Genomic DNA, 18,535 nt, shown 5'->3' with positions numbered 1-18,535 from the left:
GACGACACATATTCATTAAACATTTAGCCTGAAGTTCTATGAGTGCCTCATATTTTTTCAACTCATTGCACTTTTACCTGGCTGTAAATTAAAAAAAAAAAATTCCACATGGAACACATTCTATCTGATCAGGCATTAGTGGCTCATCTCTCATTCACTTTTCTATTACTATAGTTTCTTCCTTGTAGCTTAGAAGTAACTGTATTTTGTATTGTTGTTTTGGGACCAGACATGGAAGTGTTCTGGGAATACTCGTAGCTCTCTTGACTCAGCGATCAGTCCTGGTGATGCCTGGGGGACCATATTGGGTGTGAGGATCCAACTTTGGTCTACTAGGTTGGTGTACAAATAGGCAAGCACTTTGCTGCTGTACCATGTCTATCTAGCCTCAGAAGAAACTATCTTTTGATAGAAAAATAAAACAATTCAAGGACCAGTTAGGTTTCTTAGCAGAAAATATGTAAAGAGCAATAATCTATGCTATTTATCTTTACAATAGGAATTTTTAATGAATACTTGCAATGGCTATCAATTTTTCATCATTAATAAACAAAATTATCAAATAAAATTAATTTAATAAAATACTATGTAATGAATATTTACTGATACATTGAATGATTTCATCATAGCTATGAACAATTGTATTTTAAAAGCCATACATTTTTAAAAGGTAAGATTTTTACTAGAGTGAATAAAGTTATATATTTTATATGTGTTGTAGTATTAGAATAAGATTAATTTCCTTTGAGAAATTCATGCACAGTGAAGAAACAATGGAATACTATCCAGCTATAAAATAAGATGAAATCTATTTGCAATAGTCCAGAGGACATAATGTTTAGAAATGATAAGTCAGAAGCTGGAAAATATTTATAATTTTAGTCTTTTGAGCTATATAGCAGAACGAACTAAATCTAACCTAAATAATATTGAGACTATTAGAAAAACTCAATAGTTGTTGGAGTAAAGAGAAGGAAATAAGATAAATAAAGGTAAAGGGTCAACTCTATGTTTGAGTACGCAATTAAATATTTAGATTTGAATTTAAGGTAACATATAGAAATGTTGAGTTTTAAGAATGCATAGCTGCAATTTGACAATACAGCATTGTCACAATACAGCATACTTTGAAAATTGTGTCAGAATAATAGTTTTCGCTTTTATCATTTGATCACATGCTTCCAATTGCAAAGATGGATTTTTTTACTTAAATCAAGATTATAAATCTGACTAATAATTCATCATAAAATAAGTTAAGACAAATTTTAAATATTCAGAGAACACTTAATAGTTTCTAAACTGAGGAGGAAAAAAGTAAACAAAATAACTAATCTAGATAATCATGCTTAAAATATGCATTTGCCTTAAATATAGCGAAAAGACAAAGAGAAACCATAAAGGAAAATATGCTATATAGGGAAGTAAAAAGCAAGATAGAGAACATTCTTCAATGTCAGAAGTAGCAGTTAGAGAATTTTACTCTGTAGGCAAAAATGTGTCATAAACAATTTGGATAGAATAGGTGAATGATTTGATTGGTCCTGAAACTTTGGAAGATAATGCTGACAACATTGTATTTTAAGACTTTAGAAGAAGAAATTCTAGAGTAAGAGTTATAGGGTCATATGGCTGACACAGGTGAGTAAAATGTTCTTGTGAGAGAGTCGAACACTGAGGAGATAAAGTAGTGTGAAGTGTTACAGTCTCCTGTTTAGTTCACGACTTTCCAATTAACTAAGCCTAATATTTCTTTCTTCTTAAGATCATTAGGACACCATGATTGACATCAGTTAATCTGTTGAATAAAAGCAGAAATTATAGTTTATTCAGACTTCTCATGCTCAGTCACTTATAAATAATTAAATAAATAAATCAGAGAATGATCATGTTACATGCTGAACATTTAATAAAAAGTAAATTCAGCTGCAGTAAAAATAAATAATTTGTGTATGTAAATATTTTATATGGATGTAATTCAGTTTTTTTAATGCTTATGAGCTTTTCTAAGTTCAAATAATGTAGATTGGCATGTCACTTGCTATGGTATTCCTGTTAAATACCTCTGTTGAAAGTTTGCTTTAGGGGAAAAAGTAATAATAAATATTATTATTGAATATGAGTATTATTGTGAATATGAGCTGTGCATAAGGAAGAACACGCATTTGACTCTGGGAGCACAATAATCACCATAAATACCTATTCTTTTCTCTTTTAAACTTTTTCATGACAAACTCTATTTTGTCTAATATGTGTATGGAGGTGCCTGTGTTTTACTTTTGAATTTTTAAGATGACTTAGTTGCCTACCTGATAGTTTCCCAGCATTTTATTTTGGCCTATTTTTGCTATTTTAGTTCAATTGAGTTTCCTGTGAACAGTAGATAAATTTTGACTTTTCTTTTGACCGAATTGACCACTCATCTTTTGATGGCGAGGTCAGTCATGAAAAGCACATACTGAGACCAATGAAATGAATTGACTGTGCTGAAATAACTGCTCAAACAAATAGACTCTTTATTTGTGAAAGAGTCAACAGCACAATATGCAGAAAGACATCAGTATATGAAAATATAAAAACTGGAGAGTTGTGAGTTCAAAATGTGGGTCCGTGACACATTCTGTGGCTGAAGCCTCCTCCCTGGTCTCATCAGAGGAACAAAGTCATGGGGACTCCTTGATGGATGGTAAAAATGGCCAGTTTAGAACATCTGAGGGGGTTCAAGGTTTTGGACTGCGTGTAGCCGTGTTTGAACATTTACAGAGGTAAAGTGTTTAGTCACAGAGGCAAGTCTCTTGGGAGGATTAACTCAAGGAGACACTCTATATTGCTTTTATCTTTCCCTTTAATTGTACATATTATACAATTAAAGTTTACTTCTATGAATACTTGCAGTTATTGGGATAAATACAGTAAGAAATACAGATTCAATAACTTAGTTCTCTGGACTGGAGAGTACAAACCTGCTGGACTGTACTGTAAATCCCAGACTGAGCCAGCTCAAATTGTCCTTCCTCATGAAGGTCCTCTCCCTTAAGTTATGACTGCTGGTATCAATACCGTGCTTTTATGCTTTCTAGAATAAATAAATAAATAAATAAATAAATAAATAAATAAATAAATTGCCCCAGGTCCATCCAGGTCTCATAGTGAAGCACCCCACCTTTTATGGTATTAAGAACTGTGGGAACGGAAGCTGAAGTCAAGTAATTGTGATGGATGCCCAGGAGTGGTTATATTTCAGTCAGTCAACTCCCAAATATTAGGAGCATATCATTAATGGTCTATTTGTGTTTAAGCAAAGAACATTGTTCTATAGTAAAATATTTAAAAGGCTATAGGGGAAATAGAAAAGCAAGTAATTCACTACAAAGTCCAGAATCACCAGAAGTTTTCACTTATAAGTAACCAAAATTGACTTTGGAAATGTAAGTGATGAAAGGTAAAGCCCAAAGGAACGATTAAAGATATACTCAGAAGATTAGGGGTGCTCATAAGAGCACTGTAAGTTTCTCTGGGCGATGAGGAAAAGGGCCACTTCACCAACAAAACCTAAAAAAATTTGGGGTTAATATCCAACAGATAGCCATAAGCAAAAAGAATGGAATTGGACTAGTCTCTCATAATATTCACAACGTTAACACAGAATGGATTGACAATTTAGATGTGATACCTAAGAACACAAAATAGTGAAGGAGACCTAAGCAAAACACTCCGTAATCTAAGATACAATGGTATATTCATTTATTTGACTGTAGGGAAGAAACACAAAATTATAATTTAAAAAAAAACTGAGATTACAGTAAACTAAAAAGCTTCTTTATGGTGGACTGTTACTAAAATAAAGAGAAAACTTACTAAATACCAAACAAGTCAAGCTTCCTAGATACCTGGGAAAGGGTTGATGTCTAAAATATAAACATAAAATTCAACAACAAAATCACCAACACCATCAGGAGATGAGGACAGAGTTCAACTTTTCTTCAAAGAATAAAACCAGGTGTTCACCCCACACAGACTATAATACTCATAATCACTGAATATCCGGAAAATGCAAATCAAAGTACACAAGGGATATTCTCACACAGGTAGAGAACTGCCAACAAAACAAAAGGCCAGAACAGCAAGAATGTGGAGAAAAAGAAACTCATTCCTACTGGAACTGTGAACAATTCATTCTTTATGGGAAAAGTTATGGAAATCTCAAAACAAATGTAAATAAAACTATCAGATATTTTAGAAATTTTTCTTTTAAATATCTGTCACAAAAATGCAAAAACACAAATTGAAAAGACATAGATGCTCCTAAACTCACGATAGCACTGTTTATAATATCATAATCTAGAATACACCCTAGTGCTAAAGGGTGAATAAGTGAAAAAGATATTTGTATCAACTTCCTCTGTTTACCTTTCAATGAGAATTGCTTTGAGGTTCCAAAGAAGTTTAATTGTTCTTCACAAGACATCTCAAAATTATGTTCTGATTTTAAAATATCCTCATTAAACTCTTGGAAATAAAGACAAGTAGATATCGTGACTACCTGATGATTTAAAAAACGAAGACAAATTGAAAAATGATTTAAAAGGTTGTATACAGTTTCCATTACTGTATCTCCGTATCACTGTCATCCTGTTGTTCATCGATTTACTCATAACATATCCATTCGTCCCATCCCTGAGAGTTTAGCAGCCTCTCTTTACTCATCCTTCCCAACAGTGTCACATTGGAGTCTCTTTCAGGGTGAGGGGAATGATACCCATTATTGTTACTCTGTTTGGCATATCAAGTATGTCACGGGGAGCTAGACAGGCTCTGCTGTGTGGTCAGGATACTCTCAGTAGCTTGCCAGGTTCTCCGAGAGGGAGAACTAGACTAAAAGATGTCATGTGGCCCCGAATGTGGCCCCGCACTTCTGGGAGCTTGGTTTTATAGTCTCTGGATCTTGGCCATTGATGGAATTACATAGCGCCGGGGGCAGTTAGTGGGTGTAACTGCCTAGCTACTGGAATATGGGGGGTCTGGATGGAGAAGCCCCAGTCCCAACCCTAACAGGCACGGAGATCTCAGCCCTGGGTCCCCCACACCTGGGTTCCTCTGCCAATTCCTTCATGTGTGAGGCTCATCTGAGCATGTGGAGAGTGACCTTGAGCATGGCTGTGGCTGAGTTCGGCTGCCGGGGCTCTGCTCAGGGGAGTGAAACTCAACCTGTCCCCCTCCAAGGGGCCCCTGAAGACAGCCAGGCATGGGGGCATTATTTAAAAGGTTGTATACAACTTCCATAACTAGTGAAAACATTTTATTGCTAGTTATCTATTTTACAAAATGTTTGAAAGTGCATTTTTTGTCTCATTTTTAATATAACTGTCACTGTCCTCTCATTGTTCTTCGATTTGCCTGAGCAGGCCCAGTAACATGTCCTTGTTGTTACTGTGTTTGGCATATTAAATATGTCATGGGTAGCTTGCCAGGCTTTGCCATGCAGGCGAGATACTCTCGGTAGCTTGCCGAGCTCTCTGAGTGGGGCAGAGGAATCAAACCCGGCTTGGCTATCTGGCTGCGCAAAAAGCAAACGCCCTACCACTGTGCTATTGCTCAGTATAAAATATTCTATTTTCACTTTCATTTGTATTTTCATTTGGACTAAAAAACTAATTAGATTTACCTCCACAAAAATCAAGCAATGATTATCAACCTATGTAAGAGAATAATTATTGCATAATTCCACAGTTTTCATTTCATTTCATCATCCTGTTATTCGTCGATTACCTCGAGCAGGCCCCAGTAACGTCTCTTTCACCCTAGCCCTGAGATTATATTCAAGGATCTTTAGGAGAATGAGACCCATCATTGTTACTGGTATTTGGCATATTTGGTATGCCACGGGGAGTTTGCCAGACTCTGCCCTGTGGGCAGGCTACATTCGATAGCCTGCAAGTTTGTCCAAAGTAGGAATGAGACAATAAGATGTTGTAAAAAAAGTTCTGATAAGATGTCGCGCGGCCGCATTTGCGGCCGCGCGGTTCTGGGATCTGGATTTTATAGTCTCTGAGTCTTGGCCGCTGATGGGATTACACGGCGCCAGGGGGCCAGGTGGTGGGTGTGACCCCCGCCTACTGGAATTTGGAGGATCTGGGTGGAAGATGCTCGACTCCAATCCGAGTAGGCTTGGAGGTCTCGGCCCCGGAACCCGCGTGGCTTTGTCCCTCTGCCAGTACCTTCATGTGTGCGGAGAGTGGTCTCAGCATGGCGGTGGCTGGTCCTGGAGGTCTTCGGCTGCCGGAGCCCTGGTTGGGGCGGGGAGGAAAGCTCAACCCGCTCCCCTCCAAGGGGCCCCGGGAAGGAACACCCAGGTGCGGGAGCAGAAGACTGCACTGTTCTCGTCTGGGAGCTGGATTTTATAGTCTCTGAGTCTTGGCCGCTGATGGGATTACACGGCACCGGGGGGCCAGGTGGTGGGTGTGACCCCCGCCTACTGGAATTTGGAGGATCTGGGTGGAAGATGCTCTACTCCAATCCGAGTAGGCTTGGAGGTCTCGGCCCTGGAACCCACAATATATCTTCATAATTCCACATCTAAACTGGCAATACAAAAAAATTAACTAATTGACAAGTGTGGTAGATTTCTTTCCTATTATTTTGTTGTGTATTTTATTTCTCAAGTTTTCATTTCAAAAATGATTTGTTTGAGCTCTTTTGAAATATTTTTTTAATTTTTCTCAAAATTTTGTTTCATTACTTTTTTCTAAAACATAGTGTCAATAAATTCTGTTTTCTTCCTCTCATTCCTAGAAACTCACATTCTCTGTCTCTCTAGTCTGATAAATCTGATTGTCACTTGAGAACCAATATTTATTATTGATATTTTATCTTGAATTTTAACCTTTCTATTAGATCTCTAAAGGAGGGTCATTCATGGTATCATTGACTCATCATTTTCAAACTTAAATATTTTTATTTTCCTCTACCTAACATGTGCATCTAATTATTTGTTCTTTCTACTTTTAGTTAACCAGTATCTTACAATGTTTCTTATGCCCAATTTTTCTTTTTTTAGTTTATAAGATCTAAGTGGCTTTTATTTTTCTTCTACAAGCTCAAGTCTAATGGTAGTAAAATAGTCATAATGACATTTAATAATTCTAAAATAGCTCTCAAAAGTTTCTCCTTCAAGTAACCAGTAATATCTCCATGAAGACACTTTATTCCACTAAAAAAGAACAATTTATTCCACTAAATAACAAGAATTTATCTAATATAAGGTCCTCACATATATAATTTTATCCATTTATGAAATTTTGTGTTACATTACCCATGTAGACCATGTCATAAAATCATATTGTTCTTACTAATTTATGGGGTGAAAATAATCTCCTATAGACTGCAAAGTCTTACTGATGTTTTGTCATATATATATATATATATCACATTGTTATTTGACACCATGGTTCATAGAGTTGTTGACAATAGGGTTTCAGATGTACAATATCACAACTCAAATTCTATCACTAATGATCACCTCTCTCCACCAATGACTCCAAGTTTCCTCTTAAAACACTGCCAACCTCACTCCTTGAAAGACACAATTTTATCTTTTAAATTTGGCCCCATGCTTTCAGTAGTTCTTTGTCTAGTTCTTTAAATATATACAGATACTCCACATGCACACCACCAATATGGTACCCAAGCAAAGCCTTATTGTTAATCCTTATTCTATTATATAATCATTATTATGTCTTGGAATGCAGCTAAGACCTATTTGAATTACTTGCAGCCTTATGATAAAATGCTCAAAAACGAGTACTTTGACGCTAGAGTGCCTAGATTAGTACCCGAGTTCAAAACACATTTTGTTGTTTGACAGTTGTGTGCTATTCAATGTGTATCAGATTAAATGGCTAAAGCTTTATTTATCATGTGAGCTTGAAATTAAAAACAATTGAATATATTTCATGGATTTATTACACAAAAGATAACCAGGCAAGTTCTATTGAAGGAAAAACAAATAAGTGCTTAGCAAATGCTGTTTTTTAAATAACAGGTTGAAGCATGAGGGATCATCATAAATTATTCATTTTTACCAAGATAAAAGTTATTGTATAGAAATTAATGCATGAAAAGTGCCAGAAATTAAAACAACAAAGTGAGATCACTTGAAAATTAATGTCCACACATTATTTGGAAAGCAAGCTACAAACTAAATTATCATTCAGTGTTGCCAAGTTGAGTCAAGAAACTGCATCATTTGGATTCCTAGAAGCATTTAGGTATGCAACTCTATCAGGGAAGTCAACAACTAATCACCCAACTATAGTAGAACTTTAACTAGCAAACTAGTGTTAAAAGTAATGTGCTACACAGTGGAGTAATGATAGATATTCATGATAGGAGAAAATTGAAGAGAAAATTTTTGCTGTTCTGCAAATACTGAAGAAAAATTATTTCATAAAATTCTAATTATATATATATATCAAGTAAAAATAATTCAGTAGTGGCCACAAAATGATTTTCCTGAGAAGTCAGAATGATTGTACAGAAAAAATCAGGTTTATGTGATATAAGTGATGTGCCAGAAACTTACCCAAAACACTATTCATAAAGTTTTCAAGTGCACATATATGTGACATGTTTTATAATTTTTCATGTTTTGCAACCGCTCCAGCCGCCGGCTCCCTTGCGGACTCTGCAGCATCCCCCAGGACCCCCGCCACCTGCTCCATCCCTGCCTCAGTGTTCGGCTGGCTTTGTTGCCCACTCAGCTGCCACCACTAACGTTTGTGACAACCGCGGGCGGGCAGGGGGTCTTTGGGGCTCAGGGGAGGGAGGCGGGGGCATAGGTGACTAGCGACGGGGCTGGTTCCAAGGAGCCGCGTACCCCCTCACCCCCCTTTTCATTTTCTTAATGGGGAGCTTTTGGGCTTCAAGCAATTAGCATCAGTTTGAGAAGACCCCCCTCCTCCCTGCCCTCAACACCCCCACCCAGTTGGAAATCAGCCCGATTTCCTAAAAATACTAGCACACAAGTGACTGTCTCCCCAGGGCCCCGCCCCCCTTCATCCCCCAAGTCACTGGGGGTGGGGGGTGGGTGAGAGGAGAATCAAAGGAGCTTTTAGGAATTTTGGAGGAGCCCCATGGGCTCTTTTCCTGTCCCCCCCCCCCCGTGGTCTGTGCACGCTGGCGACCCCACTATTTGCTGATCTTAAACCTGATGCAGTGTTCATTCATTCATATCACCCAGCTCACGCAACCTGCCCCAGTACTTTGCAGACAATTATTTTTCTTTTTGAGGGTGGGGTGGGTAGTGTGGCCTGTCCAGGATCGGGTGGGGGGGTTGTGCCCACTTTGACTGATTTCCCTCAGACTCCCTAGTTCCATCCTCAGCTCCACTGTATAAATCCTAGGCCTGTTTCTGGAGGGTGTAGGATGCCGTATGGAAAACACACAGGCACATAATAGCCAGGTGAACCAAGACAGCCCGGTGGGTTAGTTTTGTCAGAATCCCTGTTTGAGGAGGGAGTCTGCCCAGAGTTCAGCCCCAGCACAGAAAGTAACCAAATGGTAGTAACCAAATGACTGGTCAGATTTCTCTCTCTCTGTGTGTGTGTGTGTGTGTGTGTACTCACATGTTGAGGGGGTGGGGGGTGGTCACAAGTTGATATTCAGGGATCACTCCTGGTGAGGCTCGGGGGACCCTCTGGGATCCCAGGGATCAAACCCTAGTGAGAGGCAGATGACCGCCTGCTGTAGTATGGCTCCAGCCCCAGTATGGCCAGATTTCTTTGTTTCCGGTATTTGGGGGCCACCCGAGGGTCTGCTCAGGGCTTCCTCCTAGCTGTGCACTCGGGGATCCTGCCTGATTCGGGTTCAGGAGATGTCATGGGGTGCCGGGGCCTGAGCCAGTCTGGCTGTGTTTATGGGCAAGTGCTGTAACACCAGTAAATGTGTCTGATCTCTCGTTATTGTTACTTCAGTTTTGGGGGCCACACAGGGCAGTGCTCGGGATTACTCCGACTTGGGGCTCCACGAGTGGTTCAGGGAACCATGTGGTGCCGGGGTTCACATTGGAGCGTCCCACTCGGCAATGCCTGAGCTTCTGTCCCTTTGACCTATCGCCCTGGCCATTCCTTTGAAGTGGAGTTTGGAAAAATGCCATCGTTAGTAGTAGTTGGCTTGCATTGGGAGTTTGGGTGACTTTTTGTTGTTTTTTTTTGCAGGGGGAAGGGTGCTGGAGGGGACACTCCTGGTGGTACTCAAGGGTCACTGATGTTGGGGACCAAGCCGGGGTCTCCTACTGCAAAGCCTGCTCTCAGCCCCGTGCACGAAGTTCTTGGCCAATTTGATGAACCAGCCCGTTGGAATCAGAATCCCTGAGGCGCAAAAGGCGTCCAGATTTTGAGGAACCCTCGTTTCTGAGTTGTGTGTGACTCCAGGACCCCATTTCCCCTTTTCCTGTGCTTCAGGGGTCGAGTCCCAGGTGGTCGAGGGTGATGTGGGGGGTGATGAGGGGTTCGTTACTCAGTTCCTTGCCTGGGACAGAGGCAGCCAAACGGTAGCTGATTTGTTCGTTTTGGGGTCACGCCTGGCAGGGCCCAGAAGTTGCTCCTTGCTCTACACTCAGGAATTACTCCTGGTGGTGACCATATGGGGTGCTGGGGATTGAACCCGGGTCAGCTGTATGTAAGGCAAGCAACCTACCCACTATGCTATCACTCCTGCCTCTCCATTTTTGGGTCAGACTTGGTGATGCTCAGGGGTTGCTCCTGGCTTTGCACCCAGGAATCACTCCTTGGCGGTGCTTCTTATGGGATGCTGGGGATTTGAATCGTGCTGGGCTGTGTGTAAGGCAGAAGCCCTCCCCACTGTACTAAGCCTCCTGCCCTTCCATTTTTATTTTGTCTAGACAAAGGATGGGAGGTTCGGGGCTAAAGCCAGTTAAGGTTGCTTTCTTTTTATTTTGGGGCCACACCTCCGAGAAAAGCGTGACCTCTCTTTATCTAGTTCTTACTCTGGAGAACCTGGCAGGCTACCGAAAGTATCCTGCCCGCATGGCAGAGTCTGGCTAACCCCCTCTGGCGTATTCAATATGCCAAAAACCAGTAACAATGATGGGTCTTATTCCCATGACCCTGAAAGAGCTTTGAATGTGGCACTTTCTAAAATCTCGGGCTAGGACAAAGGAGATGTTACTGGTGCCTGCTCAAGGAAATCGTTGAACAACAGGATGACAGTGATACAGTGATGTTTTGCAAACTTAAATTGAACTAAATTGAACTAAAATGTATAAGTATGTAGTTTTAAATATACTTTTACTATATCTACATCTTATTGTATAATTGTTGGACTATATAAATGTATGTTCTTAAAACCACAAAATTGTATAACATGGTTATATGTCAAATTTAAACTTTTTGGAGATGAAGGGATCGGTAGGCACACTGGAAAAATTAATTTTATATATTTGTATATTTATCTAATTTGTTTTGTGGCCACTCCAAGCAATATTCTGGAATTACTTCTATCTTTGTGACCAGGGATAACTTCTGGTGGTGCTCAGAGGACAATATGTGATGCTGGAGATCAAACCAGTTTGGTCCATGCCCAAACCTTGTTTGCTCATTCTGACCCTGGAACACTCTATTGTAACACATGAGAAAATAGGGAATATTGTGTCAATAAATCAATAACCTAAAAGTCATTAACCAGTATTTAGAACATTTTAATTGTTTGATATATGATTATCACATTGCTCATGACAATTCTACTATTTTCTTTTTAATTTTCCAGAACTTCTCTGAAAATTATCCCATGTGGAGTTAGTACTTCAATTGGATAAGTTGAGGAAGAATCATACATATATATTTTTAGCAGTGTGGATTAGTTAGCTCAATCAAGTAATTGCTAGATTCTCATCTGAATATTTTGTGACAGGACAAGCTATAAATAGTAGATAAAATCTTATAACTAGGTTGTAACTTAATGACACATTTACATTCCCCCTGAATTTTTTTATGTATTTGTTAAAATGTCTTTATTTTTTAAAATTCAAAACTCAATTTAATCTCCAGCTTTCAAGATTATTTTTCTGTCTAGTTTACTATTGTAAAATGAATGAATAGTGATGTTTATTATAGAACATGTTCATTAAGAACTTGCTGCTTGGAAAACTCTGCTATAAGTGCAATTTAGTATATAGTCATAAAGTCAGTCACATATGCTTATAGACTTCTCCTAAGTGCAAATAAGAAGTGAGATAATTTTGAGAGAAACTGTCAAAATTGGTCCATTTAAAGAGCTAGAAAACTTAATAGCAGACAGAGTAGAAATTTAAGTGACAAAAATGAGAGCTGAAATCAGGCAATCAAGTATTCGATATAATCTGAATACTTGCCTTAGTGTCTGCTGGATTTATGGAAACATATTACATTCTTAGAATGAATATAAAAGCATTAATAGGAAGGCAGAAAACATCATTATAAAATAGATTTTATCTCATTTATATTTCTTACTTAATTACTTATAAAAGTACCCCTTAATGTACCAGCTGATGTCCTATACTAAAGTATATAATATTAATAACACAATACAAATCTTCTAAGCAAGACAAATTTATTGATATTTTAAAGTCATGTTTAAAAGACTTATCTTTGTGTGTGTGTGTTACTTTGAGGAGATACTAGTCAGTAGAGGGGTGCAAAAATGCAGAGCAATAAAACCTTTATCTTGGAGAAGCAAAACCATGCTGCACTGAAGCATCACTACCAAGAGTATCACCAGCAGCCGCCTCCACCAATACCTGCAGCTGCAGCTCTGTGCACACTTTGCTTGTCATACTGCAGCCCTCACAGTCCGAAACCTTCTTCAGCATGTGTCCAGTGAATTGCAGAAGGAAGCCTTTTCTGTGTTTGGTTAGGTAGAGAGGACTGTGGTCATTGGGGATGATGGAGAAAGGCATTGCTGAATTCTCAGGGAAACCAGTTGCTCAAAAGCGCTCACAGATACAGTAAAAGCCTCTTCCTGAGAACCACATTTCCATGACTTGGGACTGTGGAGCCCATGACCAGTTTGATGATGGAGAGGGATGACCAGAAGAACTGGTTAGTAAAGACCTTTCAACTTCACAAGGAACTAGAACAAACATCCAAATTTGTCCAGCCTGGTACATGTGAGTATAATAATGCTCTGTGCTGTAAGGTGTTCAATGAGATGGAGAAGCAGCAGCAAGACCAGGTGGACAGCCACATCAAGGAAGCCCGTGAGAAGCTGTGAGGGCAAAACTGATGCCATGAAAATCTGCAGCTAACATTAGGTCTCAACTAGACCTCAGTTTCTGTTTCCCAGAAGCAGTACTTGAGTTTCTGGTAAACTCCCAGTTGAGTAATTTCCAGAGATAAGGAACTGGGCAGTTGGGTCTGGCTGATCATGAGGGGACACTGTGCCCTCCTTGGAAACACCACAAACTGTTACTGAGGAACCATTGTGTAATTGCTGACCACAGATGTAATAGGGAAGGTGCTAAAAATAACCCAGTATATAAACTGCTTTTAAACACTGAACCCTATATAAACCATTTGTAATCTGGAGTATGGGTTCTTGTAGGACTCCGCTGCTGAATGAGACTTGGACCCTAGCTTGAGCTGACAATAAAGTTTCTTTGCTTTTGCATTATTGTGTGTAGACGGTTTCTCTGCAACTGGGAATCTGAAACTCAGGCACAACAAAGCTGGACATGTATACGGAGGCTGCTCATCAAGATCACCAGGTCATGCTCATGAGGCAGGAATTAAAAACTGGCATCAAGCAAAACTTCAAGAATGGAATAACTCCATAATCAACAAGCGCAAAAACAAAAGCAACAGGAGCTCAGGCAGGAGGAGCATATGCATAGGTGCCTTGCGGAAGAGATAAGAAGACAACAGGAAGAAATGATGTGGCGACAGCAGGAAGGATTCAAGGGAAATGTCCCTCTTGCGGTATATCACCCATGTGCCCATAATAGAGAACTGGAGCTACGGATGGGCCAAGTGTCTATGGGAGGTACCATGGTCATAAACAACAGAGGTTCTCTGCTTCCTATTCCTGTACCAGCAACTCCAGGACCTGCTTCTATGGTGCCAGGTGGAAACTTGGTTATTGATTCCACCAATGACTGAACACTGCGTAAGCTGCTGCAATGGAAGGAACTGGGGTAACTGGCAAAATCCCTTCTGCAATCAACTATGCGGCTCCTGGAGCTGAATTTTTTCCAAACAAAAGTCACCAGTATTAATAAAATTGCATTGTCTAGTTGCCTAAGACTCTTAAAGAAGAGGACTCTTCCTGGACTAGCTAGAATAAATTTCCACTAACTCTGGAAAAGTGTTAGGGATGCATCCCAATTGTTATGTCTTCCCTGTCTGTAGCAATCTATCTAGGGAATATTCTGGAGGCAGAGGGCAAGGGAGGGAGAGCGTAACAAATAAATGCTATGTGTATATTGTTTCTGTGTGGTGCATTATGTGACTGTTGAGTCTAAGAGAACCATGGCAGAAACGGATCTAGCTTGAACCCCATTACTCATGTTCATTCCATTTGTCCATCTTGTCCTATTCTCTGCAACCCCAAAGACGCCACCACTAAGACCAAACATTCCCCATGACCTTACCCACATCAATCCACTCACTCCCCTAAGTGGGAATCCCAGCTAATGTATATACAGATCACAGGCAACAAATATTCTGGTTCTCTTACCCTTTCATATCTTAAGGAAGACATTTTCTCCTAGGGATTTTCACTTTAGTATATCTTTTTAAAAAAAATCTTGTGTTAACTTGCCTTCATTATTTTCTTGTGTAAGGAAAAACCCAGGGATTACCCATTTACCCTTTTTTTCTATTATGTTGCTGATCACAGCCTTCTTAGAGAACCCCAATACAATACTGGAAATAGGGTAGCTGTATGTTAAAGTTCAGACAGTCGCTCTTTGATTTGCCTTTCTTAGGTAGTTATGGTGTTCGTTTTTATTAGTGTACTATGTCTGATTTGTCCCTGATTATCTTTGAAGTTTTCTGGAATATGGAGAAGTAAAGCAGCATCAACTAATTAAAATACATTTAAGCTTATTAAAAATGTTTAAATAAGATTTAACTTTATTGGGTGGGAGAGTTTGATGGAGAAGAGTCAGATCACATCTAGTACTAAAATAATTTGACTCTGGCACATCACAATTAAAATATCACATGCACTTATTAATAACTTGCATTTAGAATGTTATAAAGTATGTTTATTAAAAATATTTGATATATCTCATATCAACGCAATATGGAGGTTTATTGAAGTAAATTTAAAGCAGACATCAGAAAATAGCATATCAGGAATTTCATAAACAAGCTGGTTAGAGCAATTTTTTTTTAACAAACATTGTCTTTACATTACTCCTTTTATTCTATTATGGTTGAAAAGGCTTGGGGACATAGCAAAGTTCCCATCTCCAGGTATCAGTCCCTAGCATATCCACTGGTGGCACCTGAACATAGAGCTAGATGTTAGCCCTCTGCACCACCCAGGGTGGCCTCCAAACAAACAAAATTATGTATGGTTTTACAGCATAAAATCTAAAATATTATACACACGTATCTGATTCAGAGCATATATTTCTGGGGAATGTAGTATATGCAATATCAAAAGCAAATGTTTTCTTTTTTTTAAATCCCCCTTTTTTTTGTTGTTCACTTTTACCTGTATAAATCATAGAATAAGTTCTCTTCTGTTTGCTAAGTATATTTTATTCACAATATTTTTGAGAGTAAATGAAAAATAATTCAGTGAATAAGTTAGAACATTTTTGAAATATAGATTAAATTAGAAAGAAATGAAAAATAATTCCACAAACGGTGGTATGTGGAGGAGGGTTAAGATAAAATCTTAAAGCAATGCATAAAACTGATCAATGTGTGTTAGGAAAAATAAATATGGAGTGTGTGTGCGCATATATGCGTGTGTGCCTTTGTGTGTGTGTATGTGTTTGTGTGTGTATGTGTTTGTGTGTGCAGTGTGAGAACACATGTTTAGGGCCCAAATTTGGCTTTGCTCAGGTTCTGTTCTTGGCTTTGAACTCAGGGATCAGTCCTGATGGAGTTCCAAATACCACCATATGGATTGCCAGGAATAGAAATCAGATCAGGCACGTTAAAGTCAAGCATTTTAAAATCTCTACTATCTCCCCAGTCCCTTAATTATGTATATAATATCAACTAGGAAAGATATAAGATTATCTCTATTTGAATTTCCACAAAGTTGTAGGCAGTTCCGCAGTAACAATATATGCTAAAATAAACTAAACCTCTTGAAGGTATAAGAGTGGTATTTATAAAGAGAGTAAATTCCAAAAATTTACAATTATGTGAAATTTGCACATGAAATTTTTATCAAACATAACACAGAATGAGACAGGGACAGTGGTAAATTTAGTCAGGAATAAAAGGAGAGTTGAGGAGAGCACACCCATTTTAACTTTTGGCCCACAAAGGTCGTGATGATATGACCTAAACATGGAAATCCACAGTCAAATTGACCAAGCTCATTACAACAAGCAGACATGTGACTGTCAATTCAGGAAAGACAATCAACAGTCATCATAATATTTCTTTACATTTTCTTTTTAGAAAACTTTTCTTTTAATGATTATTGAATTTTTGTATTAAAAACACAATTATTCCTAAAATTTGAGCTAGAAACTATGAAATTTCTGAGATAATTATACCAGTTAACGGTGATAAGACATAACAGGATCTCAATATGCATCAGTTTCTCCACCTCATGGCATGGTACTCATGCACGTTTTCACATATGTGCCTTCTAGAACAAAACACCTTTTCACCTTGTTACTGTATTTAATTCTGGATCTTTCAAAATAAAGCAAGTGTCACCTCATGGTGGTCAGATTGCAGAGTACTTTCCCTTTCCTATCTTAAAATCTTGTCCTGAATACTAACGGAGTGCTTATCATGTTCTTTCGCTATTACAAGTAAATGGTGAAGTTTTGGAGTATATTGAATATGCCTTATGTACTTGAGTATTTCGGTTCCTAAAAATTGCATTTGCCTCAGATTTTCATCAAGTAAATTGAGTGACACTGATTTTCAATAGATCTCTACTTAACATTGACTAAAAGATCATGACAGATTTCTAGAAAAATATATAAAAATAAATCATTGAATAGATGTCAAATATTATGATAAAATATATGTATGATATGGAAAAGTAGAAGGAATAATATTAAACTCCTGTTATGAGTTCTGGAAGTTATGTATCAGTCAGACCATGATCAAATAGCTTTCCTTTTCCTTCTTAGATTTTTTTCCTACAGTGCCAGGAATTGAACTGTCATCTCAGGTATTTCAGGCATCTGCTTTACTGATGAGCCATACATTCCCAAGTCTAAATTCATTTGTTGTAAGGAAAATAGGAAGCTAAACAAGTGTACAAATGGTTAATACACTGACTATTACTTTGCTAATGTTAATGCTAATGCTACTTTTAAAAGTTAATGGTGAACTTTTTGAATTGTTTATTTCAAGGCAACATATAATCAAATACTTTTTACCAAATTGAAATTTCTTACTTTGAGAAATTTGGAGAAAGCATATTTTATTTGTGGTGACTAATTTCATATGAATAATGAAATTAATTGGGAAAACATAAAATAACAAGCATGTAATCACTGACCAAGCAACATGATTTACATTTAGAATTTTGCTCAGTTTTATCAAAATAATCACTTTACTAAGAGTTATGTTTTAACAATCGCGCACCAACATCCTAATAATTTGGGATACTTAATTGCATTATCTCACTCATAAACAACATGTAAAAGTGAGTAACTGACAGGAAGTCTTTATTTATTTTATGTTAATTTAGTATAATATTTGTAGTTGTATAATGATGAGTTGTATTTGTGTTTAGGCTTGACTGAATTTTTATGTGCCACTTCAGGCTCTATATTTGCCCAAACTATAATGAAAAGAGAAAAGTTTTATATATACATATTATATATTTAAATCCATTATATTTAAATCATAGTAAATTACTATGATGAATAGATAAATATTAAATCAATTTGGGCAAAAATGTTTTTCAGAAAGAAGTAAAATATTCAGTGATCCCTTGTTTATTGAAGCAGTAACATCATAAAGAGTTAAACTTACTCTTGGAAATGAAAGGTCTATTGTGGAATGTCTAGACTATGTAAAACAAAATTAGAAGCATAATGATTGTATCATTCTTTACAATATCCATATCTAAATTAATCATAATCAATAAAAGAAGTCATCATGAGATGGTAAGACAGACAAAATGAGCTATCATCATGGCAATCATTATTTTCCCCAGAAACGCATTTAGTTTTCATTATAATTGATAGGATTGTTTTAAAACAATCTGGAGGGTAGCCTCTCTTTCTGGAAAGCATAATTCCACTGTAATTCTCTAACAAATAACTGCAGTGTAGTCCGTTGGGAATGTTCTCAAAACTTATACAATCTTATGCTTTATTTAACTCATA

The sequence above is a fragment of the Sorex fumeus genome, unplaced genomic scaffold, assembly GCF_029834395.1.
Source record: "Sorex fumeus unplaced genomic scaffold, SorFum_2.1 ptg000013l, whole genome shotgun sequence".
Lineage (NCBI taxonomy): Eukaryota > Metazoa > Chordata > Mammalia > Eulipotyphla > Soricidae > Sorex > Sorex fumeus.
The sequence above is the reverse complement of the archived record's forward strand: the minus strand, read 5'-3'. Positions refer to the sequence as shown.